Genomic DNA, 25,307 nt, shown 5'->3' on the forward strand with positions numbered 1-25,307 from the left:
CAGGTGTGGCCTCACCAGTGCTGAGTACAGGGGAAGAATCACTTCCTTGGACCTGCTGCCACACTGTTCCTGATACAGGCCAGGATGCCATTGGCCTTCTTGGCCACCTGGGCACACTGCTGGCTCGTGTTCAGCTTCTTGTCAATCCAAACTCCCAGGTCTCTGTGCTAGGGATTCTGGTTTCCTAAATTCTTAAGTACTTTAGATTTATAAGTAAGTTACTGCTATAGTATAGGAAATCATATATGGATCTTTGTTAAGTGTTGCCAGGCCTTTTTGTCCTTACCCTTTCTATGCTTTTGTCTTTCCTTCCTCTCCCCCCATCCCCAGACTCCACATAGATGGTCTTGTGTTTATTTTGGTTCAGACTGATATTGATTTTAGATTTCTGAGTGCTTTTTCTTGGTATATTTTAACTGTCTAGTAAGTAGTAGAGTGAACCTTGCCAAGAACTCTGTCACGCTGTTGCTTTTATTTAAACCTGCTTCTGCTGATACCTTTGCTGGTGATTTTTGAGCGACCTCAAAACACTCATTTCATGACAGCAGGAACTGGGAAAAGTGGAAAGAAATCCCAGCTGTAGTTTCTGTTATTCCAGGAAGTTCACAGTGAGACACCTTCTGTGGCCTTAACAGCGTTTGAGACAGGCAACTGTGCTCTTTAAGTTCTTACATCCTGTCTGAGCAGGGAGGTTGGACCAGATGACCCATTGTGGTCCCTTCCAAGCTGACCCATTCTGTGATTTTGTTAAACCAATGCAATCTGCATTTTTTATATGGCAGTTTATTTCAAAGAATTTGTACAGAGCTCAGTTCTATAACAGAGTATTTCCTGCCCTTGTTTTTTAGAGAACACCCTCTTGATCCTTTAGGAAGAGAAAGGGGGTTGGGAAGCGGAAAATGAAATACCCATATAGAACTGTGCTATTAAATAAGGACTTTCTGAAACATCTCTATAATCCACCTGTCCTTTAAACAAACAAATAGTCAGAGAAGAATTACCTAAAGAATACTGTAGCATTAGTGTGATGTAGCAAGAGAAATGTTTATATATTTGAAGAATTTTTTTCAGTGTAAATTTAGTATTAAAGAGGTGTGTTTCTGAATCATTGCCATATCGAAAGCTCAAAGCACTTATGTATAAACAAAAGGGTTTTTTCTGCCCTTGCTAATTTAAATTGCAAATGCATTTAGAATCTCTCTATAAGAGTGCAATATGGTCAGTAAAATACATAAGGAAACATTTGATCAGGATGTGACTTAAAGATGTGTATGATGTGAATGTTGTATAATTTCTGATGTGTATCACGTGTGTGATGTATGATTGTGACTCTTCTCCAAAAGCTTACTCTAGTAAGTGTTACTTACTCCAGTCTCATTATGCGTTTCAAAATGATAAAGATTTGTGTTCAACAAAGAATTTGATTTTTTTATTAACCAACTGCCAATTGGCTGAAGGTCCTTTTCATGCTTGTAAAGGTTAGATTCTCCCCATGTGTGTGTTGCGAGTTATAACCTATTTTTTTGTTTCACTTTTAACCTGCCGTTACTTGGGAACTGAAAGAAAAAAAACTGCTGCAGACGAGCCAGAAATGGCAGCTTTGAACACCGGTTGTCATTGAACAAGCTATTCTTGTGCTAACATTATAGCAAAGCAAGCAAGAAGAGTACAAAGAGAATTTATAATGCCCAATTTCCATTAACTAAATCTTAAACTTTCTATACAAGTCTAAAACACAATCCTAAACTGTGGCGACTCAGCACGCCTCTGAACCCTTCTCTATATTACTTCATCCTGACAGTGTGTGTTAGGATGGGGATGGTCACCATCCCTCTGCATGCCTTGACAGAAACACAGGTGTCTAAGTTGGAAGCAACCTCTGGTCCACCAAGGAAAGATCCACCAATCCAGTAGGATTGCAGGATACACATTCCAGAATCCTTGAAGAGCTGGCTCATGTAATCACAAAACCTCTCTCAATGACTTTTGAGCAGTCTTGGGAATCCAGAAAGGTCCCAGCTGACTGGAAGCTGGCAAATGTGCCTGAAGGGCAAGAAGGAGGACCCCGGAAACTACAGGCCTGTCACTCTCACTTCAGGAATACCTGGTAAAATTATGGAGAAGATTATTCGGGGAAGTACTGAAAGACACCTGAAAGACAAGACAGTTATTGGTCACTGTCAGAATGGCCTCATGAGAGGACAGTTCTGCTTATCAACCCACCCCGTTGATCAAGGGAAGCCAGTTTATGTAGTCTTTTTGGATTTCAGTAAAGCTTTCTCTATTGTCTCTCACAGTATCCTTCTGGACAAAATATCCACCACATCATGTGGTGGGTGAGCAGTTGGTTCACAGGTCAGGCACAGAGGGTAATAGTGAATGGGGGAAGATCAGACTGGAGACCTGTCTCTAGTGGGGTTCCACAGGGCTCCATCTTGGGCCCTGTGCTCTTCAACACCTTCATAAATTACTGGGACACAGGACTGGAAGGGATACTAAGCATGTTTGCAGATGACACAGAACTAGGAGGAGCTGTTGACTCCCTCGAAGGCAGGAAGGCCCTGCAGAGAGACCTCAACAAATCAGAGGACTGGGCAATCACCAACCACATGAAGTTCAACAAGAGAAAATGCTGGATTCTGCAGCTGGGATGGGGCAACCCTGGATGTACGTACAGGCTGGGGAATGAGAGGCTGGAAAGTAGTGCCATGGAAAGGGACCTGGGGGTCCTGGTTGATGACAAGCTGAATATGAGTCAGCAGTGCCCTGGCAGCCAGGAGGGACAACCGTGTCCTGGGGGGCATCAGGCAAAGCATCACCAGCCGGTCGAGGGAGGGGATTGTCCTGCTCTGCTCTGCACTGGTGTGGCCTCCCCTTGAACATTGTGTGCAGTTTTAGGCATTTCAATATAAGAAAGATATTAAAGTATTAGAGAGTGTCCAAAGGAGGGCAACAAAGATGGTGAAGGGCCTTGAGGGGAAGCCATATGAGAAGCAGCAGAGGTCACTTGGTCGATTCAGCCTGGAGAAAAGGAGACTGAGGGGAGACCTCATTGCACTCTACAACTTCCTTGTGAGTGGAAGAAGAGGGACAGGCACCGATCTCTTCTCTGTGGTGAATGGAACCTGAGGGAACAGACTGAAGTTGTGTCAGGGGAGGATAAGGTTGAATATTAGAAAAAAGGTTCTTCACCCAGAGGGTGGTTGAGCACTGAAACAGGCTCCCCAGGAAAGGGATCACAGCCCCAAGCCTGACAGACTTGAAGAAGCATTTGGGTGATATTCTCAGGCACATGGTGTGACTCTTGGGAATAGTCTGATGCAAGGCTAAGGGTTGGGCTTGATGATCCTTGTGGGTCCCTTCCAATTTGGCATCATATTCTGTGATTCTCTGAAAATGTAGTATCTTAAATGTCTCAGAATAGTGTGTATCTATCCCTTTCAGTGTAGTGATATATTTTTATATTTGACTGTGGACATGTATCTTTTCATAGCTTGCAGCTATGCTGCCTTGAATTCTTTGTCTTTAGCTTATTCTCACTGCCACTCTTTTGGATATTGCAACTTCCAGTCTGCTGGTGGAGCTACTTGTGAAACTCTCCCACTTCATTCAAAATAAGCTAGGTTAGCAAAGACCTAATATTTAAACTAAGTCTAATGAATTAGGTTACCTTGAAAGGAGAAGCAAAACAATTGTATTGCAAATATCCATCCCTCCCCGTCTTGCCAAAAATTTCTGAATCCCTCAACCAGACCTGACAGAGATCCTGAAGAGTCCAGCTTTGTGAAATTATATGGCTAGATATTAATTAATTTATACTCTACCGTTTTTCTCTGCTGGGTTGCAAGAAAAAGAAAAGTTTAACAGTGTGGTTAAGTGAAATGGGAAGAACCTTTTAGGAGCACTCTTTCACATTAGCAGAGTGGGGTGGAATGGTATGGTAATGAATCACATGGCAGAATAACAGCAAATGGGAAAAGCTTCACATAAGCTTAGCTCTGTCAAATTACTCTCTGGGAACAACAGTGAACCATAGACAGCAGTAACAGGTATAAGAACAGTTATCTCCAGAGCCTCAAAGTCTGAGTAATGAGAGGAGAGAAGGGAGAATTATCATCGATTCTTGCAAAATAAAAAGGGTTTTCCTCTTGGAAAACAAAATATACTTATAGCAAAGGAAAAGTCAATAGAAGGAAAAATAATGTCAAGTATGAATGCTTGAAGCAAGAGCTCTATCCAGGAAGTTAACGATGGGCAATACCTGGTATTGTGTGCTTAAACTTTATAGAGAGGCTGAAGGAGCCTGCCTATGGGAACTCAGTGCTGCACAAGGCCTTGGGGTTCTTTCCAGCGATAATATGTTCGGAGCTTTCCCTCTAACTTTTCAAACAATAAGCATAGAGGGCAAAAAGGCAGCAAACAGCTGTTGTAGCATGACGGATGATATTTATATTTTTTTGATTCTGAATGATAATGGCAAAAGGATAAATCCTGCCCTTTTTCACACCAGTGTCTAGATCCCATCAGAGTCATCTCAGCATTGTGAATAAAACTTAATTCTCTTCCAAGTTAGTGGAACTTGTTTTGTGGACTTAGCAAAACAGAGTAGAGGTCAATAGGGTTTAGGAGAGGAAGGGAAAAGTAGGCTGGGAAACCACAGGGCAGCGACTGGGTTTCAGAACAGAAGCTAAGAAGGAAGAATTGAAGTTCAGGGCTTTATCCTCTCTTATTCTCTCCTTGCTGCACACACACTTTCAAGATTCACAGATGTACACTGTACTCTTCACTGCATCTGCCTACAACCATACTTGAATCTGTCTCCTGGCAAAAACTCCATGTACTGTCTACCCTGCCTCCAATCTTACTGTCCAGCTGCTCCCATCTCTCACCTAAGTCTGGAAAAGGGAGAGATCTTGATTCATTCATGCTCTAGAATAAGAAAAGGATGGACTGCACCAGAGAAACCCAGCTGAACAATTGCTACTCGTGCAGAATTTTCTGGAAGGATGGTGAATGTGACTTCTTAGACTCTACCTGCAAAGGCACCAGCAGCAGCAAGTTTAAGAAAGATTTTGGGGCTGGTCATTCAGGAGACCTATAGTGGAGGCAAAGTAGAACTTGCTAAAGTAAACAGGAGATGTGATCACAAAGATAAAAAAAGGGGATGGAGTGAAATTTTATGTCTTATATGATTGGGTGGTAATAGAAATGGGTTGTGTCTGATGGGAGGATTTGGGGCATTTTTTCATTCACGTTTTACATACTATACTTTTACATACTAATATGAAGGAAGTGTTCCTATTTATAGTAGAAGATGTCTCAGAATAAATTAGAAATGTAAGAAACACTTATTCACTAGACTAAAGACAATGGAGAACATTTAACCTGAAACTTTCCAAGCACAAGGAACGAAGATGGAGAATTTCAATGGACTTACAGGTGGAAAACTAGGGGAAGGCTGGGATCATATCATCAATTTTTCAATTCTGGGATTGATGATTAAAAAAAATGAAAAAAGTCCATCCTAATGGGTGTTGTGGGATACCTCATTCATTCATTCAGAACTCTGAAAGACCCAGAGTTAATCCTTGGAAGTCAAGTGAAGGAAATCAATCAGTTTCAACTGATCTCCCACAATGCTCAAACCCCATCATATTGTACTTGTTCTGAGCTACTCCTCTTAGTTTCCTGAGAATCGCTTCCTGGAAGATATAGTCTCCAGCTGGATTATTTGGGTCCAATTCACTTTACCTAAATACAACAGTTGAAAGTGAGACAGTTTACTGTGAGCTATTGAATAAATTAAAATTTGAAACTCGAGCTGGTCATAACTGAAGGTGAATAATCATGTACCCATAATTTCTTTCCTCACTAACAATTTCCAACATATCTGCAAAAACCAGCAAACGTTTCATTGACAGGCTTTACTTCACCTTGATATTCCCAGGCTGACAGTTAGTTGGGCATACACCTCTCTTGCTCTGTTTAGCCTATATTCTTGACATTGATTTGAGTCATTTTCAGTGAAGTATGGATTGAAACATCTTAACAACTTTGCATTTTTCTTGTGGTTCTAAGTGAAGAAGGTAGATTCATTTCTTAGATTAATATGAAGATTGTTCACTTTGATCACAAGTCCCTGAAGGGCAAAATGATAACAATCCCCATGGGTGCCTGGAAATCTCAGTGAGAGTTTAGGATATGAAGTAGGAAAAGGGACAGGCAGCTGGACCATTATTTTCAGCTTTGAGGAGAAGGATACAGAAAAAGGATCCACATCTATACATATTTTGTATGATTGCAGCCAGAAACATCCCTTGGCTTTGGAAAAAAAGCAGGCAAGCAAATTGGACTAGGACCAACAGTAGCCCCAGTGCTGTGCAAACTGGGGAAACTTCGCACTAACAAAATGGGCAAAGCTCAAGAAATCCAGTGTTCTGTGACAGGCCACTTAACACATTTTATGTTAGTTCCCTGTAACTGTAATTATTATATCCTAACAGGTAACTATAGCTTTGATGATGCACTAAATGTTCTATATAATGTTATACCATTACTGCAATATGCATGTGTTTTATATAGTTTTATACATTCGTGAAGATCTCACACAGGTGAGGGGTTGGGCAGGAGGTGTGGGCCAGGTGCTGACTGAGGGCAGGATCTGCAGTCAAGGTGGGAGCTATTGAGCCTGGAGGTAGGGAATGAGCAACTGGAGAGTGAAACCTGCGTTAGTTGGTGGAGACCACTATGGTACTGCAAGAACCATAAGTCCAGGAAAACCACTGAGAAGGGGAAATGTACGCACAAATAGCTGCAGTAGAGCACATCACGGCAGGACACCATGGGTGAAATTGTAGCTCTTTGAAACCGCCAGGAAATTTGCCCTTGAATTCAGAGTAGCAAGAATGTCCCCCTTTCTTTGCTTGCCTGCAAAAGAGAAGAAATGCTGATAGGTTTTGCTAAGTTATTTATTTCTGCTTTTCAAATCTTCAGTAAATTATAAAAACAAACAACAAATTTTAATTGAAAGCACACAAAACTGCTGACTGATTATGCATGTATCACACCTTTTACAAAAGCTAAGCACTGGAAACCAAGGAAATTAATATAATAAATCCTTACACTTTGCCCATCATAAACAAATGAGTTACTTCTATCAAGTGCAAAAGCATTAATTTTGCATCACAAAAAGACTTCTCTGTCTCATGTATAGTAGGCTTTTAGTATACAATTTTCATTTTGCCATCTAATATTTTTAAAGGACAACACTGATAGGGGAGCCTCCATTAGTAATCTTTCTTTAAATATTTTCATTCTTTCAGAATGATTTTGAATTTTTGATTAACAGGAAGACCTTGATAACGGAATGGGTAAGGCCTTTGGCAGGAATAGGTAGAAACCAGATGTTTCAACTGAGAATGATTTTTTGTCACTTACACTTTCATTTTTTAACTGGAAGTTTTTCAGAAGTAAAAGAACCTAACCCTGAAGTATTAGACAGTTTGTTTCAAGACATTATTGAAATTGGTTGGTTTTCCTTTTGTCCAAGCTAGGAATTTTGATACCTGTGGTTATATCAAAACATAGCTGTCTTAAGTATGACTGTATGTCTATAATGCTGTGATTACCTGTATGATCTCCCACATTTTTGTCTTATTTGTCTGACAAATCTCTCTTCTAACTCAGGAAAAAGAAAATTATGCAAAATCTTAACTGTCACTTAAATCTAAATATCTCATTTTTGTGGTTACTAACAGGAACAGAATGTTGTGTCATTTGAACAAATCCCTAGAGACTGAGATAAAATACTTCCAAAAGGATATGAATCGTTCCTATTAATCTCAGTGGCATCTTAACTGGGATATAAAGGAAATTGAGTACTGCTGTTTAGCCTTTATTACATAAGAACAAAGTTTAAAAGTATCTACTAGCAAAATTGATAGGGATAAAGTGAAAAATGAACAAAGGACACAGTTATGCCACTATCTGTGGAACTTGTCTGCATATGGCTTCAGCATACAAGAGGAGAAGAAAGAAAAAAAGAGGGTTAAAAAATTAGGTGTAGTTGCATAAAATAAAAAGTCACCACTGACAAAAATATGAGACAGAAGAAAAATCACATAATTATCTAGTCGAAGGACTTTACATTTGTTTTTCAAGTTCTTTTGATTCTTGAAGTATTAGCTAGGATCAATATAGGCTGAATAGTTGAGAACACCTGTATGCAAAAATTCAAACTATACCTCTAAAAAGTAAGAGAGCTAAAGGAAATAGAGCTTAGCCTATCCCAGCATTTGAATCCTAAGAAATTCTGATGACAGCCTTTAACTACCAAAATTTCTCAACTGAAAGATAAACAAGTATCTTCGCAGACCCAAAGAAGCTACTCTGTCTTTAAGGTGGAATTTGCTTTGAAAGCTTGACTACAGAAGTGTTGTCCAGAATGATTTCTAATTTGTAATCTTTGTCAAGAGTTTTTGATTAAAATCTTGCAGACCTCATCAGCAAGAGGAAATCATATCATATCATACTTTTACAATATAGGAAAAGTATAGAACATTTGTAGAAACTAATGTGAAAAGTTGCCCCTGATGGAGTTCAAGAAGTGTTTGGATAATGCTCTCAGGCACATAATGTGACTCTTGGGGCTGTCCTGTGCAGAGCCAGGAGTTGAACTCAATGATCCTTGTGGGTCCCTTCCAACTTGGGATATTCTATGATTCCATGATTTTATAATTCATTCAAACCTGATGACATAACAAAATTGTCAAGGCAATGACACTTTTCTGCAATTAAGAACTCAAGATCTGAATCCAGATTCTCTGTTAGGCACTGCTACTTAGGTAATAGTTTATTCAATAACATTTATTAAAGATAAAATTAACAATATAGTGAAGTAATTTATTGAAATATTCTCCAGCAGCCCCCACCCCTTTGTAGGGCTACACTCATGAATAGGTCTTTTTAGAGGGTGTACCTACTTGTGTCACATAAAAACATTTAGGTGAATAAAAACAGTCCTGAGACTACAGGAAACCTGTATCTCCAGCTTTCCAGAGCATATGGAAGTTGTAACCCTTTGTCCTTTACCTGTACCCTTGTGATTGATATTTCATTAATGTAAAAGGACTTGTATAGCAGTGTATTTTATGTTACAAGAGTATAATTTTGCATAATTTCCAATGACAGGATACATCTTTGTGTCACATGTATTGAAATTTAAAGGACTTCTTCATTTTGGGAAGACCTCAGAGATAACACAGAAGCAGGGAGACGAATGACAGCATTGAGCTTGTTCACCAATAACTTTTGAGCATCCACCTCTAATCACAAAATTCAACATGCTGAATTAAGTGCTGAACATCCCAAGGTTGAGATAATTCAGTTCTCTGGGAGGTGATACGCAACAGCTGAATATAGGGTTCCACCAATTCAATGAAAAGGCAACTCTACACCCAATGGGAGCGGCAAAGAGAGGGGTCTCTGAATCTGGTTCCTGAAAAAGTGTCTTAAATTAGATTTTGGATGTGAGCATTCCTGATGGACCATTGATCTCGTTTGTCTTATGTTCTGATTACTACAAGTCAAAAAACAGAGACTCCAGTTGTAGTATGTTATTGCATCTGATTTGGAAAACAGTCTCAGAACCTTCACAATTCAAGGTGACTATAAGCCAGAAACTATTTGTAAAGGAAAAAATTATTTTTTTTAAGATCTGCTACAGAAGCAAAACATTTCACTCCACAGATCTATATACTGCATATAGATATACTGCATACTGCTGTTTCATGTTGATCATTTCTCCAGATGCTTTAACAACCCCCAGGGTGTTAATAATTCCACCCTAGGATTCAAAGAATTGGGATGAGATTTAATATTCTACCTTACTACTTTGAAATTATTACTCTGTATTTCCTAGATTTGGTTGCATATTCTTTTCTTCATTAACCCTTGGTCTATGCTGGAGTGTATTACTAATACTGGCAAAACTACTCATCTAAAGTAAATGGAAGTAATTTCCCTCATATAGAATGTTTTTTAAAAGTAGAGATATTGATTATCATGGTTTCAAGATCAATGGAATAAGACAAAAGAACAAAGACTGAGACAAAATATTTGGAAAATAAGCACTTAATGATCTATGTATTTGTTTTCAAAATATTCTGATCACTATATATATATATATGTATCAATAATTTTGATAAATTGATTTCATTGCCTCTGAATTTCCCATTGCCAGCTCTTCAGTGGCTGGAACATAGAAGTCTAGAAACAAAAATGGTTTTTAAGGCAATCACAGTATGTAACCGACATTTCTTTGTTTGCAGATTAAATATTCTTCTCCCTCCCCAAATAATTACAACACTTATAAGGATAATCGAGTGTTCCAAGGACTGTTAGGAGTTCTCCAGGCCTCAAAGCATCCTGCCTATATTGGCAATTAACTCACCTTCCTTTTGGGGGATCAAACACTTGTATCTACTTTCATGCCCTTGGGAGAATACAATCCATATGTCAGAGCCATAAAGATGAAGCATAACTGTTCTTTTCTCCAGTTCTCAAAAATCTCTTATTCCACAAATTAGGTTTTTTTGAGGCCTTTTACAATAAACTAAGAATTGCTGTCCATCTTTTGAACTCGTGGTATCCATCTGGAGGTGTGGAAAATTCTGCAAAGCTTAGGTGTCTTCAGATAAGGAAAAAAAGTCTCCACATCTTTAAATTATATGCATATAAAATAACTCATTTACTGAAGGCCCAAAACCTTCCCAGAACTTCCAGTCTTCAACAATTTTATCACTGAAAAAGCTCCTTCCTAGGTCAGAAGTGCTGAACACATCCCAGTGCTTGCTGCTGCACAGCCATCCTTGTTGTTACACTGGCAGCACAACATGGCACAGAAAATGGGGTGCTGATCTTTTCTACAGGGGTGAGATTATAACAGTATGACTGATTTGGGTGAAGATTTCAGTTCTAGATTGTCTCTGTTTGTCAGAACCACATCATGTGAGCAATATTCTGATAGTCTGGTGCTCCTTTTTCAATTTTGTGCCACAACCCTATATATTAATTTACTCAAGCCCTAGCAATTTTAGTACTGAAGGCAATTCAGCCTGGTTTGGTAATGTCAACTGCTAAAAATCACAGGTACTCTCTGAACTGGTTCATAAAACTCTGGTCCCTTTTCAGGAGGTTGTGCCACCAGCGTTCAACTTGGCATGGCAATGGGAAATCTGATCTGCCTAAACTTGGCTCCAGAAACAAGACAGCTTTTTGTCTTGGGGCAAAAATAATGTCAAGGCAGGTGTCCTAGCTCTGCATGTGGAAGAGGCTTTTCCAGCAAATAATTGCAAAATATAAATTCCAGCAACTAATTGCCTTAGCAAGATATAAAACCATTTGCTATTGAAGCTGCAAATGTTTCAAGAAACGAACATCCCAAAGAGCAACTCAAGAGGAAAGCTAATGAAAATGTGCTGTGAGATAGATTGATCTGCCCATATATCCATACATGATTGATCTATCCATATGTATTTTTTATCCCTTCTGTGACCATTGTTCCAGGTAACCATGGCACCTTTCTCTTCTAGGAGTGCTAACTGTCCTGTTTTCTCTGTCAGGGTTAACAGTATGCCTGCTAGCAGGTTTTGATCTTTCACAGGTGCTAACTACCTGTAGTGGGTTTCTGTGTCTGGGTTTTGGTAGCAGAGGGGGCTACAGGGGTGGCTTCTGTTAGATGCTGCTAGAAGCTTCCCCTGTCCCATGGAGCCAATGCCAGCCGGCTCCAGGAGGGACTTCTGCTGGCCAAGGCTGAGCCAATTAGGAGAAATAGTAATGCCTCTGTGATAACATATTTAAGAACAGAAGATTGTTGAGCAGAAGAAAATTCCAGCCCAGGAAGAGTGGAGTGAGAACATGGGAACAACAAGGTAGACACCAAGGTCAGTGCAGGAGGGGCAGGAGGTGCTCCAGGCACCAGAGCTGAGGCCCCTGCAGCCCGTGGTGCAGACCATGGTGGAGCAGCTGTGCCCCTGCAGCCCATGGAGGACCATCGGGGTGCAGAGACCCACCTGCAGCCCATGGAGGAGCCCTTGCTGGAGCAGGTGGATGCCTGAGGGAGGCTGTGACCCCATGGGAGGCCCAAGATGGAGCAGGGTCCTGCCGGAGACCTGCAGACCATGGAGAGGGGAGCCCATGCTGGAGCAGGTTTTTTTCCCAGGTAGGACTTGTGGCCCCTGTGGGGGACCCACATCGGTACAGTTCATTCATGAAGGACTGCATCCCATGGAGGAATGACCCATAGGACAGCAGTCTGGGAGGAACTGCTGCCCGAGGGATGGACTCACACCGGGATGGTCCATCAAGGACTGTCTCCCATGGGAGGGACCCCACGGGAGAAGGGGAAGGACTCCTTTCCCTGAGCAGCAGCAGAAAACAACAACTGACCATAACCCCCATTCCCCATTCGCCTGCACCACTGGGGGGGAGGAGGGAGAACGTGGAAGAAAGGAGGGGTGGGGAAAGGTGTTTTTAAGACTCTTCTATTTCTCACTCTTTGGATCTTATCCTGTTAGTAATAAATAAAAGTACTCTCCCCACTTTGAGTCTGTTTTGCCCATGAAGGTAATCACTAAGTGACTTCTCCCAGCTCTTATCTCTACTCATGAATTCTTAGCTGTTTTTTCTCTCTCTCCTCTGTCCGATTGCAGAGGGAGAGTGAGAGAGTGGCTTTAGTGAGTACCTGGTATCTGGCCAGGGTCAACCCACTACACTATCCTTTACATCTCAAGTTGCTCAGCTGATCAGCAATTTTTCGAGACCTGAAGACACTGCGTTCTTGAGAGCTCCTGTATTTTTCCTAGCTAGTTTAAAAAACAAGCAAAACCAAAAAAAACCCCAACCCAAACCAACCAACCAACCAAAAAAAAACAACACCAAAAAACCACAACCAAAAATACCTGGAAGAAATATATTTTCCTTCTCCTATCCCCTCAACTCTCGAGTGGACAGGGTGCATGGAAGCAGAGTCAGCGGGGGATGGGATGCACTGGGGGATGTGCTGGGGATACACTGAGGATGTGCTGGGGGATTGGGGAATGCATTGGGGACGCGCGGGGAGATGCCGGGTGTGCACCAGGGATGTGCCAGGGACGTGCTGAGGATGTACTGGGAATGCACTGGAGACACATTGGGGATGCTCTGGGAAAGCATCAGGGATGCGCTGGGGATGAGCTGAGGATGCACCGGGGGTGTGCTGGGGATGTGCTGGTGATACAGATCCGGCTGCGCGGCGCCGGGCTGGGGCTCTGCCCTGCAGTGCGGGGCTACCTGTCACTTCCAATGACTTCTTCTGCAGCTGTTTCCGTGCCGGAGTAGGATGGCCTGCAGGTGGCCTGGTAGCTGTCTCCCGAGCTGCCGGGGAGCTGCCGCTGTGTGTGACCTGAATCGCGGCGCTGGGCTGTGGGCCCTGCTTTGCATGCAGCGTGCGTGAGCAGGAGGCTCAGAGCAGCCCTGCTGATATGGCTGTTGTATAGCAGTTATTGCTTCAACACATTTAGACACAGCACCTCTGTAATTTGTCTCGACGTGATATCATCTTTTGTCTCAGCAAACTGACCCTTTTATCTGTCTTAGTTCTGCTTTCTTCAGCTGTTTCCGTTCTGTGCCAGCAGTGACAACGGGCAGTGACAGAGGAGGGAAAAAAGCATATTCATGTGGTGATAGCAGAAATAATAACTGACTTCAAAGTTACTCACTGTTTTGAGGTGTTCGTGGATTTTTTGTTGGTTTTTCTCTCTTTTATTTTTTTAAGTTGAAATATATGTTTGTGTGTGAGGAATGCTGCCTGTATTACATGACTCTTCTCATTCAACTATTTGAAAACTACAGTGAATCTCACGAGTTGCCATCTAGGAGCTAGATTACAGTTCCTTTTTTAAAGCAGCGCTTTGTGTAGTACTTGCTCTTTAAAATATTTGGGCTTAGATCTCATTGTTCCTTTGCACTTGTAGATAAAATGCTGTGACTGATATAGATGGTATCTGTTCCTGAAGGGAATTTTCTATCCCCTTGTGCTCATGCCCTGCTTGTGTATGTCCTACTCTTCCCCAAGAGAGGAGTCACTGGAGAGCAGCAGAGACTGACTGTCACACTGAAGAATTTCTTTTTTGCACTAAAGACAGTTTATTGTGTCCATGACAATGCAAACATTGCAAAAATGCAACAACTTCAGTTGTCTCTGCTTCCCTCTCCTGTTGACCCTGAGACATTAAGTGGGAAATGAGAAGTTAAAGAAATCAGAGAGCAGACTTTCATAATGGCAGTTGAAAGGCGTTTTATTTAGCAACTAAATCCCGTCATGCAGTAGAAAAATAGACATGCAATACAGATTTGATATGAAGAATTAACATGCAACAGTGATAAAAAATACATCCCAATAATGATAATGTGAATACAAAAGAGAAGAAACAGTAAAAAACAGAGGGAGATACTGAAGATCAAAATTAAGATTATTTCAAAGAAACTGAGAAAGGAATTAGTTGAATGTCCACGTAACTTGTGTTTGGCAACTAAATTTCAAGGAAAGGTTGAACAAGGAATGCTGAACCCCTTTTGGGCTGGTCAATAAATGGAACTCTTCATTCTATACAAATTAATTGGATATAATCAATCCATGTTATTTCAGATGAGGAAAGGCAAAAAATTGTCTTTGTTGGCTACTTGTCATCCAAGCTACTTCTTTTTACCCAGAGTCCCCCTTCATCTTTGTCTTCTTGTATCTCTGACATTTTCTAATCCTATAACTTTCACTTAGCCTAATGCTAAATTGATCAAAACTGCCTTTAATATCACCTCACATATGTTAAACCACTATTCATATTCTTACCCTATTATATAGCTTGTGTTTATCATATGTGATATCCTATATTATCATAAATTCAATACTATATCTAAACTGACTAAAATAGTTAGGATTAAATGATAGATCTTCACTGTTCCACAATGATAATTTTAGGATTTAGGTTGGAGGGTAATAATAATAATAATATAACAGATTTTGACACTTTTGTTTTGTTTTTTCCCCTTCTGTTAGTTTGCAGGCAGAATTTTAAAAGTGGTACCACAGGCTTTTGTGGCACATTTTTCTCCTTTTTTATTCAGGGTTTATGAAACACGTCAAAGCAGTTATCAGCAGATTACAATAGTGTCAAGGGGATTGTCTTGAATAGTTTATATGGACCTTTTTTCTTTTAACCATTCTCCAATACGGTAGGGGCTGAAAATGGTATGGAAATTGCTGAAAAAAAAAAAAGGATTACTGTGATAAAAAGGGTTATGAATATTATATCACATATAAAACTGTTAAGGGCTAATATGTCCAAATATTCATTTCAGGGGCTTGGAGGGGGGAGCCTTTTGTTCTCCACTTTCTCTTCTCACCTTCTCTCTGTCTCTACCTGTTTATTTCCGTTATATCAGAGGAATCTGAATTTCCGTAGTTAAGCTTAAGTGGTGTTTTTCAGCCCATTTTCTAATCAGTGGATGAAATTCTGATTGTCTCTAGGCAATGTTGTTCTGGGGTGTGTGGTTGCCAGAGTCTAAAGTGAAACTGTTATGGAAAAATAATATAAACTGGAAGCCCCCCCCTCCCCCCCCAATTCCTATCCCCAAAAAGCTGCATAACCACAGGAAAAAAATTTGACATTTGCAGATCCAAATGTAACTTAATGCATTAATTTTATTTATTAATTTTAAATACTGCATGTGTTTGGGAAATCGAGGCTGATGGAGGTAAAATACCATGCCAGAATTTTGGGATCAGAAAGCATGTCTGAGCGGCAGCAGCAAGTGGGTCACGGGCAAGCAGAGTTCAATAAACAAAAGCATATGTGCCCTACAGTGCCTCTTGCCTTTCCCTCGAGCAGAGTCTGGCTAGCGAACCTTGGCGGCACAGCGCCGGGCCCGGGAGTGAGCTCTCCTGACCTTTATCAGAGCAGAAAGCTGCTGACATCGGGGGACCTCGGAGACTGCGAGATGCCCTCTTGCACCTACTTCTGGCACTGCTGGAAGCGGGAGGCGGTGGGGACCGAGTGTGTCATCCCAGCCCCTGATCTGCAGCATAATGGGGAAGGAGCTGCAGTTTTCCCCTTCTCTCCAGGTCTGCCTCAGCTCTTTAGTGATTTTTGGAAGGATTTGCCTGAATTTGTTTAAACAGTGGCTCTCCTAAGGGAACTCCAGCTGGGAAGGAGTGAGGGTGCCAGCATCACCTGTCTCCAGGCTCCTTCCTGGATGCGACAAGCATTCCTATACTTCTCCTAAACTGGCTAAATTACTGAAAGCTTAAGACTGATGTATAAAACTGTGATCTGCCACCACATATTATAGCACATATTACATATATGGCTCTGTATTATGCACGGGATCATGGTGGAGATGATTTAATGAACACAATACCGTGGTAAGGTATATGATAAATTTAATTTCTTCTGTATCTGCAATTTTTCACAGAAGTATGTAAGCATATTAATGCATATATATTTAGTTAAACAAATACTGACTCTTTATGGACATATTTAAATAAATTCATAATCCCTTTTTTAAAAATTCAATTATGAGCAAGCATCAGTTTTTGAAGGTAGAGAAATCACTGGATCCTCCAGTTTTTTTACATAGCATGAGCCTGGAGACTTCAGCAAAAAGTTCCCATATCCAGGAGAAAATTAGAGCATACTTTTGAGGAAGACAACTTATTCAAAATTTTCTAGTGGTATGCATCCATTGTGTCCCCTGCTTATTTTCACTGTTACCAGGGGAGTCACATTTCCATTCTGGCATTACCCAGTTTTCTTTCAACGCTTTTGTTATGTCAAGCATGGTAGAAAACCCGTCTTCTCCCCTGCCTCTTAAAGATGACCATTAAATCTCTGTAAAATGTATGTAAACCAGTTTAATCTAGTGGCATAACCGTTTTAGTGTAAATTGGACTAATGTGCCTAGCCAATGAGTGTAGCCAAACAGTCTAGATTACCAGGCTTGTCAAGGTGCTGCTTTTTTGGTGGTTCAGCAAGTTGCTGAGGAGTCAGAGCTCAGCCCTGCAATGCCAGTGCGGTGGTGTCCAGGGCCCTCCTGGGCTGTCTGCCTTCTGCTCCAGCTGTGAAGGGGTTTTGCCAGGGATTGAGAGACACAGGGGTTGAGGAGAGACATGTGTCCTACCCTGCAGGAGAATATGCAGAGAAAGAGTTACTGGAGCTGAAGGGCTGTAACTCATTAGCTGCCATAATTCAATTTACTCTCTGAATTCTACTACAGTCTCCCCTGGGAAAAGGTGTGTTTTTAACCAAGTTGCCATTCTTTTGTAGACACATGAATTGTAATTTAATATCCATCAATTGCCTGGTGTTAGGTTCCTCACTTTCAATTACTTAGAATGGATGAAATGAATCCAAATAAATACTACCTCATCCCTATTGAGACTGTAATGCATTAAAAACATCTTTTATCTTGGCAAGGCAAAGGTTAACTTTAATTTATATAGTATTTCCCTTTAACAAAATGTGTGTATAGAAAAGACCAGTGCAAAGGAGTTCCTTGCCTATACAGACAGGAGAGTGTAAATGGTTTTTTATTCATAAAAACATAACAAACATCTAAAATGACGGTTACAAATGAATTAATGAACAAGTACTAAGAACAAATGTCAATGAACTGCAGAACTGATTTTTATGGCTCAGTCCTCAACTATCTTTAATTTTCTCCCTGCTGGAAATCACGTCCCCATAACAGAGCTGGCAGAAGAGATTGCGTGTCAATGCTTCAGCTGCTGCAGGGAAAGTCTGCTGTGGGAGCTGAGATTCCCTGTCTCTCCCCATGCAAGCTGGGCTGGCCAAGGCAAACACATCCTCCTTTCCTGCTTGCTCTGCTGCCAGAGAGGTAACCTCTGCAGAAGGTGAAACACACAGCTGGGGAAATACTGCAGGAACCACTAGAGTTCTTCTGTGAAAACCTTTCTTTCCTGCATGCTGAAAAACATTTTCTGCAAGAAAAGGATATTTTTTCACTGCATATTTACATTAGATACTGTCCCCACACAAAAAGCTAGTGAAATTGCTAAATTAATTAACAAAATTTGAACTACTAACAGGGGGAACTGCTTTTAGTTCCTGAATTCAAAACACTTAAAAATAGTCAGTATTTATATTTCAGCTGATGCTCTAGTGACAGAGATCTATGTTAAAGGCTCACCTTAGGCATAGCTTTAAAAATATAGCTCAGAGGTGAGGCAAGTCCTCTCTGCCTCTATATACTTTTTTCAATCTAAACTCATTTAAACACCATCATCTTATATATCATGATTAACGGTCAGGGATCCATCCTCTTCTGCATTCTTTGAAGAAACAGATGGGCATCATTTAAATCATGGCTTTTTCTGGAATTTTTCTTCAAACTTTATCTAATGCTTTATTTTAGCGCTGTGTAAAAAACCTTCAGTCTCACTTCAGAGCACTATTATTCTGACCACGGTATTTGGACTATGACAGAAGCTTGTTTCATCCTCTCTTATTCCCTCTGTACTCTCTTCCTCCCTCCTCCCCATTAGCCCTGAGCTGCTTCACCCCCACTCACCTATTCCAGATCCCTGAGATTTTCTAGTCTTGCTCGTAGTATTTCTCTCATGCTTTTGAATCCTCTCAACATGTGGTCCTTAAAATCCAACTTGTATTCAGTGTCTCCCACCTTAGACTGAACCCTGCTGCTCTCCTGCATATAGGGGCTATGGAGAAGATCAGCTCAGTCTAACATGGCAAAGTTTGTAATTCCTGCCTCTCAGCTGTCCTGGCCCATGTCAACTTGCCCACCTCGCCCTGACAGTGCTATGCTGCATTGGCTTACTACCCACCAGCTGGAGCTGCCTGCCCATGGTGGCAGGCAGGCTCTGCCCAGGGCAGAGTTGCTGAGACGAGGGAGCAATGCCCTCATGGGTACCATGAGCAGTGGCACTGCTGTGAAACCTGCTTTTGCTGGCCAGGGAAAAGATGGAGGCATCAGGATGCGTGATGGGGAGTGAGGGGCGCAGTTTGCCCTCCGAGAGATGGTGTATGCTTTCAGAATATATATAAGCTTTGTTTGGGGCTTTCTTTTGTTATTTTGAAATAACTGAACATCTATGTATTTTTTGTCTTCCAATTTGCATGTAGATGTACATACAGCAGAAGTTGAACGCCAATAAAATCCCCAAAACTGGTGGTTTGATCATTTTATTCACTGTAAGCTCAAGGTATTTGTTAATGGTGTCAGCACTTTGACATTTTTCCCTTTCCAAGGTGTTGATTCACATTTTAGTGAATAAGTAAGGATATGACAGGTAATGGAGGAATGGAGAAGGTTTCCCACCTCAGGGGATGCAGGCTGCCTTCTTAGGGGCTGGATTTTTCAAAGGAGCTGAGCACTCCTCTTCTAAAACTATAACCCTTGTCAGGTGTCTCAAATCAAAGGACCACCAAAAGAACTGTAGACTATTAATTTGTCTCAGTTTTTAATTAGGTGAAAATGCACTTTTGCCTTTTCCAGCCTGCGAGACTTTTGACTGTTTCCTTTGCATGTCTCTCAGTCTAAATGGCAAGAGTCAGGGATTGCTGCTACCAGCTGGAATGAGAACGACTTCTGGCAGCAATTTGCTGGTCCCTGAGGACTTGGGACATTTCCATGTCATTCTCCTCATCAGAGGAGTGTGGCATTAACAGCACAGATCTTCTCTCTGAGTCAGTGCAGTGGCTGACACTAGTTAATACTGGAGAAGGTATCAAAGTCACCCGATGGAATAATGTATTCAAAAAGAAAATTTCTTCTTAACTCCCTTCAGAAAGCCTGAAGTGGTGGCACCTGTATCTCTCTGTAGCTAAGGGACACGGAGGGGTGGCCCATGCGCTTGCTCTGCATCAGGGGATTCCCCCTCGCTCCCTCCAAGCTTGTGCTCCTTGTCTCCTTCCCCTAAGCCCACATACCAGGGATGGGGTGTCCTCTGGGCCCCTTCAGGACTTACTGACAAGACCCAGGCTGTGGGTGGCAGTGAAGAGTACTGTGATTCCTCTCTTTGAGACAGCTGTAAATAATGTTGGATGCAGCTAATCCCTTGAGGCATGATGATGATTTGGGGATCAGATTTTATCTGCTGCTGTGCTTCCCATTTGTCTACTGGTGGGATTCTTTACAGGCACTTCCAGCTTCTATTATCCTCAGAGCTTTGTGTCAAATGCAAATATTGTTGTTAATTGCTATTTGTATTACAAGAGTGATTACATCTTGCTGTTCTTTAATTCCTGATTTATTGATGAATATTTTCAACACTGATTTAGCATAGAGGCTTTGCCAAGGTGAAAATTGACTATTTGTTTTGTTACTTCACCAGTGTCTAATCCATAGCAATTCTTCACCACTTGCCCAACGACTACCCAATTTTCTTCTTAGTGTCTATGAGGGACTTATTGAAGGCTTGAAATTCCCCATACAAGAAAAGAAACTGCATTACTTTGTTCAATCTCTTGTTGATACATACAAAACTTGGATCTGTGAAGACATTTTAGGTAGCCTAATTCATTTTGTCACATTGTTTATCTGGGTGTGCCCTCATTAAATTTGCTGTCTCCCGCTTGGAACCTCAGTCCACAACACCTTGCTGCCTTCGTTAGGTGTGAAAGAGTAAAGTACCTACAAGTGTCCATATATATAGGCACTTCCATATTGACTGTTCTGGGTTAATCCTCATGTGGTCACTCTTAACATTTAAGAATAATTATACTGAAGTAAGTATTATGGAATAGACTTTAAAGCACTTTTGTCTCAGGGGTTTTTCTACATGAAAAAGTCATATAGATAGGACAAGAGTTTAAAATTAGTTTATTCTGTGGGCACAGGGCTGCCTCCACTCACTTCAGTTTGCCACTTGGGAAGCAATTTTCAAGCTATCTGAAAAGGTTTAAAATACTCATATTCTGCTCACATGGGAGAGTTAGACCAGAAGAGCTAATAGTTAACCGTATCAGTGTAATTAAATATACTGGCACAGTAAAAGCTTCCTGTCAGGCCAAATCCTAAATTTTGTGCTACCAAAAAAAATCCCCCTAAACTCAAGATATCCATGTGTCTAGGCTCGTATAATTAAATGGTATTTAAGATAAAAGTAATTTTTAGACTAAAATATCCAAAGATTTTAAAGGGAGCATTTTGCCAATGCAAGCTTGCCTTTGTATTTGGGTAAAGGCTTATATTCACTTTTCTCTCCTGCCAGTGTTACCTCCTCAAGATGGTAAAGGCTACTAAAATGGGAATTTTGTGCATCCATCCTTTTCCTAGTATTAAGCAATTCTTATGACATTTTGTAGTTTGCTGATAGACTGCAGAGAAGCCAGATGCTTTATGGCTTTTCTACATTGCTATTGTCAGATTCTTACAACTGAATGAATACAGCATGAGAGCACAAAAACATAAGTCTCTGCTACGCATTCACCTGTGCTAAATTTGATCGAGGTCTCCAGAAAGAGACAGAAACTCTAGATGTTGCATGTCTGGGCTGAGACCATGTGTTTCCTTCAAAATTCACTGATAAAAACAGTAATGATGTGCTTTGAATTTTTTAGGGGTGTTTCCACATTTTCAATGACCTTTTCAGCCAGAGTGCCATGGCGAGGCCATTTTTACCACCCTCTTCCATAAAGATGTAGCGCTACAGCAACTGTGATCTTCCTGTACTTTGCAAGGGAGAAGACAGCAGCAGAAGATGGGGATCCACTTTGCAAAGGCTTTCATGGTTGTGAAACTGAAGGAACTTGAATTTAAACCTTCTGTGAATGACTTTCCCAGAGGTACTGTATTCCAGTAAAATCCACTGCCTTGTTTTTTCATAAACTGTGTAATCAAATATAATGACATCTGTGATAATTTGAAAGTTCTGATGTGCTCAAAAGTGGGGAGAAAGCATGTTGGAGCTTCTCAGCATGTCAATGAGTGACCCCACCACCAAACAGCTGTTATTTGATGATGTGCTGTGGAGAAGCCAGATAATTTATGTCCTTTCTATCCGAAATTGTTACGCTCCTTTACATACATCTCTCTTGAGTCTCCCAATGGCATACAAAGCCCAGAGAAATTACAGTAAAATCAGCCATCCATCCATCAGCTCAGGCAAATAAATTTACTAGTTTAGTCTTTGTTTGCTTTTGCCTTTTGGTTTTGTTTTTCCTTTCTTAAATAGAGGAACTGTTAACTCAGTGCTTTGTGATAGTTTAATCTCACTGTAGTGAAGAGCTGTGGTATCACACCTATCCCCATTCTTTTTAATCTTCATATTAAATCTCCTACACACACCCCAAGCATGAGGGAGAAGATAGACTGTACATTGCCATCCTTCCTAATGCTGTTCCTCATTGTCAGTTTTCTTCCACTCTTAATTCTCCCTCAAGGGTCTAATGATATGACAAGTTTTTCCTGTACACTGAGTCCTTTCCAAAGACCAGCTTCTCTGTCCCAATATTTGCTTCTCTCATTACACTAAACTTCAGCTGTCTGATATCCCTGGGAATGAAACTTTCTCTTACCACATAAATGGAAAAAAAAAAAAGAAAAAAAAGGGGTGTTCCAGTGGCTTACCTGTCATTATGACTTTGACAAAGAAAACTACAAATCAAAGAGATTTTAGTACCTGGATTGGCTATTTTAGGGGTTAAGCGGACATCAGAACACTATATTTGTGGAATAATTTGGACTCATCACTATGTTTTATAAGTAGAATGAAGGCAAAGCATGAAACTAGGTTTCATTGCCCACTTGCTTGTCCATCTGCATGGTATATACCTGCCAAAGCAGGGCAGAATGCTGCCATTTCACTTTTTCACCTGTTAACATGTGGGTGATATTTGGGGCTACACCTAATTAAGAAATTCTTGCAGAACAGATTTTCTGAGAGACAGTGCTGAGTCAACAAAGTTGGAAGGTTTCACAAGGGATATTTATGCATGTATGTTTCTCTAATCCAGTCTCACAGGAAGTTATTAAAATGTTTGGTTCCAAAAGGTCAGTGCATTCTGTGTTTGATATAATTTATTATATGGAAATTGAAATAGTAAGGCAGAAGCAAATATTCTTATCTTTTATAAAAAAACCTTCTTTGAATGCTATTTTTTTACAGAATATTGCCTTTTTCTCCATATTTCTCAGACTCAGAATATCCAGGCTTTGCCCAAGCCCAGAAAGGTCAGTTTCAGGAAGTTCTTTTGGTGTCACTATTCAACCATCCGAGTTCTGTGCAAGTTTCCATGCCTTTGTAGGAAAAAGGGAAAGATAATACCAGGTCCGTCTGTATGTATAGACATTACATGTGTAGACAGGACAAGAAGTAATGGCCATAAACTATAACACAAGAAGTTCTGCCTCAACATGAGGAAGAACTTTACACTAAGGGTGGCAGAGCATTGGAACAGGCTGCCCTGGTCATGAAGTCTCCCTCTCTGGAGGCATTCAAAACCCACCTGGGCATGTTCCTGTGTCACCTACTCAAGGTGACCCTGTCTTGGTGGGAGAGTTGGACTGGATGATCTCCAGAGGTCCCTTCCAACCCTAATGATCCTGTGATTATGTGTGCCATTAACTCTACTGTTGGAAACATTACTCCAGTTTATAAAAACTATTCTTTAGAACTTTCATTACTTCTATGAGTACACATCTTCCTTGGAAGTTGTTTCTTTCTTGCCCATGAGCTCTTTCTGTTCTTTATTTTTTCATGCCTCTTCAAGACATCAAATGAATGATACTAATATTTGTCACAAAAAGCTGTAAACCTTTCTGAAGTAATAAAATATGCTGAAACCTGACAAAGCTTCCATCACAACTTGCTAAACTGGGTGACTATGCAGAAAATAATCAAATTATAACATTTTATTCAAACTACATTGTATTTTACTACACAAAAAAAAATTAGTGTGGTAAACACACTTAACAGAGAAACAAAATAGATTACATTATTGCCTTTGACAAAAGCACTGATGTAAATGGAATTTATTGGAATTGTCGAAACGACAAAAAGAATTTAACAGTGATAATTTCTTTAATGCTTACTTTGAAGCCACTGGCAAAATATAGTGACTGCACTTATGGCTGATTTCATCCAAGTCATTGTTGTTCCTGAAGTGGGAGCTATTTTCTAAATAAAATCTATATTATCTGTGTATCACAGGCCCTTCTGGAGGTTTGAAGCTAGAAGGAACCAATAAGATTTGCATTATACAATACCTACAATGTCACAGATGGACTTCTACAGCTGTGTGACACATCAGTACTGCTTGTCTGCAGCTCCAAGCTGCTCCATTACTGCATTTCACTAAAGGCGTCTCAGGTGAAAACTGGGAATAAGGTCAGGAATTTTGTAGGTTTGTTTCCAAGCAGTCTTCTCCCAGGACTGCATTGCTTGTCTTCCCGTGCCACCGGGGGAAGCATGTCTGCCCCTGAGCAGGTGCCCAAGCTGGTGGGTACAGGCTGGTGCATGGCTGGTGTGTGCTGGTGCATTGGGGCACATGGCTGGAGCTGGCATCTGCCCTGCTCCTGTATAGCAGGACTGACTTGAGAAACAGGCACTTAAAAAAGGAGTTTGTGAGTCTTGGCATTGGTAAATCATCCAAATTTGGCCATTCATTTAAAGATATGTATTTTATTGTTCTGTAGGAAAACTGTCAGGGAACTGATTCTCATCAGTGAAAAGCAGCCTGCTGCATTTTTTCCTTTATTTTATCCTTGGAATTCAACTGGCATTAAATAACAGCATATTTATATTTCTCTGCATTTATTTCTTTCTTTCCAGTTCTGGAAAGTGTCCTTACCTAGCAAACTATTTGAGGAAAGGATCCTTACAGCCTTTTGTTAGGACAAAGATGTTGATATATTTGGACGGTTCCAGTGAGATCTGGGTGTGTGTACATTGCAAAATTACCAAAGTCACACCCTGTAAAATAAATTAGTTATATCAGTGGAAAGGAGGGATAATTATGTTAATACTGGAAGCAACTGCCCATGTAACTGCTTCAGTCAAATACCCCAGCTCTACCAGTAGACCTTTCTCACTCTGCCGCAGACTCTTCTCACTGATGGCCGTCAATCATGGAAGGTACGTGGTGAAGGTACATGGTGAATGTCTCTTCTTTCCCAGGAAAAAGGGATTTAAGAATATGTATGGTGCTTTTCTGAATTATAGTCTCTGCTTTTAAATATATATAAATGATCAGTTTAACATGAGAATTTGCATTTCTCAGCCCTCAACTGGA

General features: G+C 40.7%; 1 long non-coding RNA gene across 1 annotated transcript in view; it reads left to right on the forward strand.

The window, feature by feature from the left end:
* The window catches only part of LOC115308124, a 62,268-nt gene extending 38,011 nt beyond the window's left edge, over positions 1–24,257 (forward strand). The window contains exons 2-3 of the long non-coding RNA XR_003916447.1: positions 21,636–21,860; positions 24,227–24,257. This is a non-coding gene — a long non-coding RNA (uncharacterized LOC115308124). The remainder of the gene's footprint in view (positions 1–21,635; positions 21,861–24,226) is intronic.
* The last annotated feature ends 1,050 nt before the right edge of the window (positions 24,258–25,307 follow it).

Source organism: Manacus vitellinus, unplaced genomic scaffold (genome assembly GCF_001715985.3).
Source record: "Manacus vitellinus isolate BGI_N305 unplaced genomic scaffold, ASM171598v3 scaffold_11_pilon, whole genome shotgun sequence".
Classification (NCBI taxonomy): domain Eukaryota; kingdom Metazoa; phylum Chordata; class Aves; order Passeriformes; family Pipridae; genus Manacus; species Manacus vitellinus.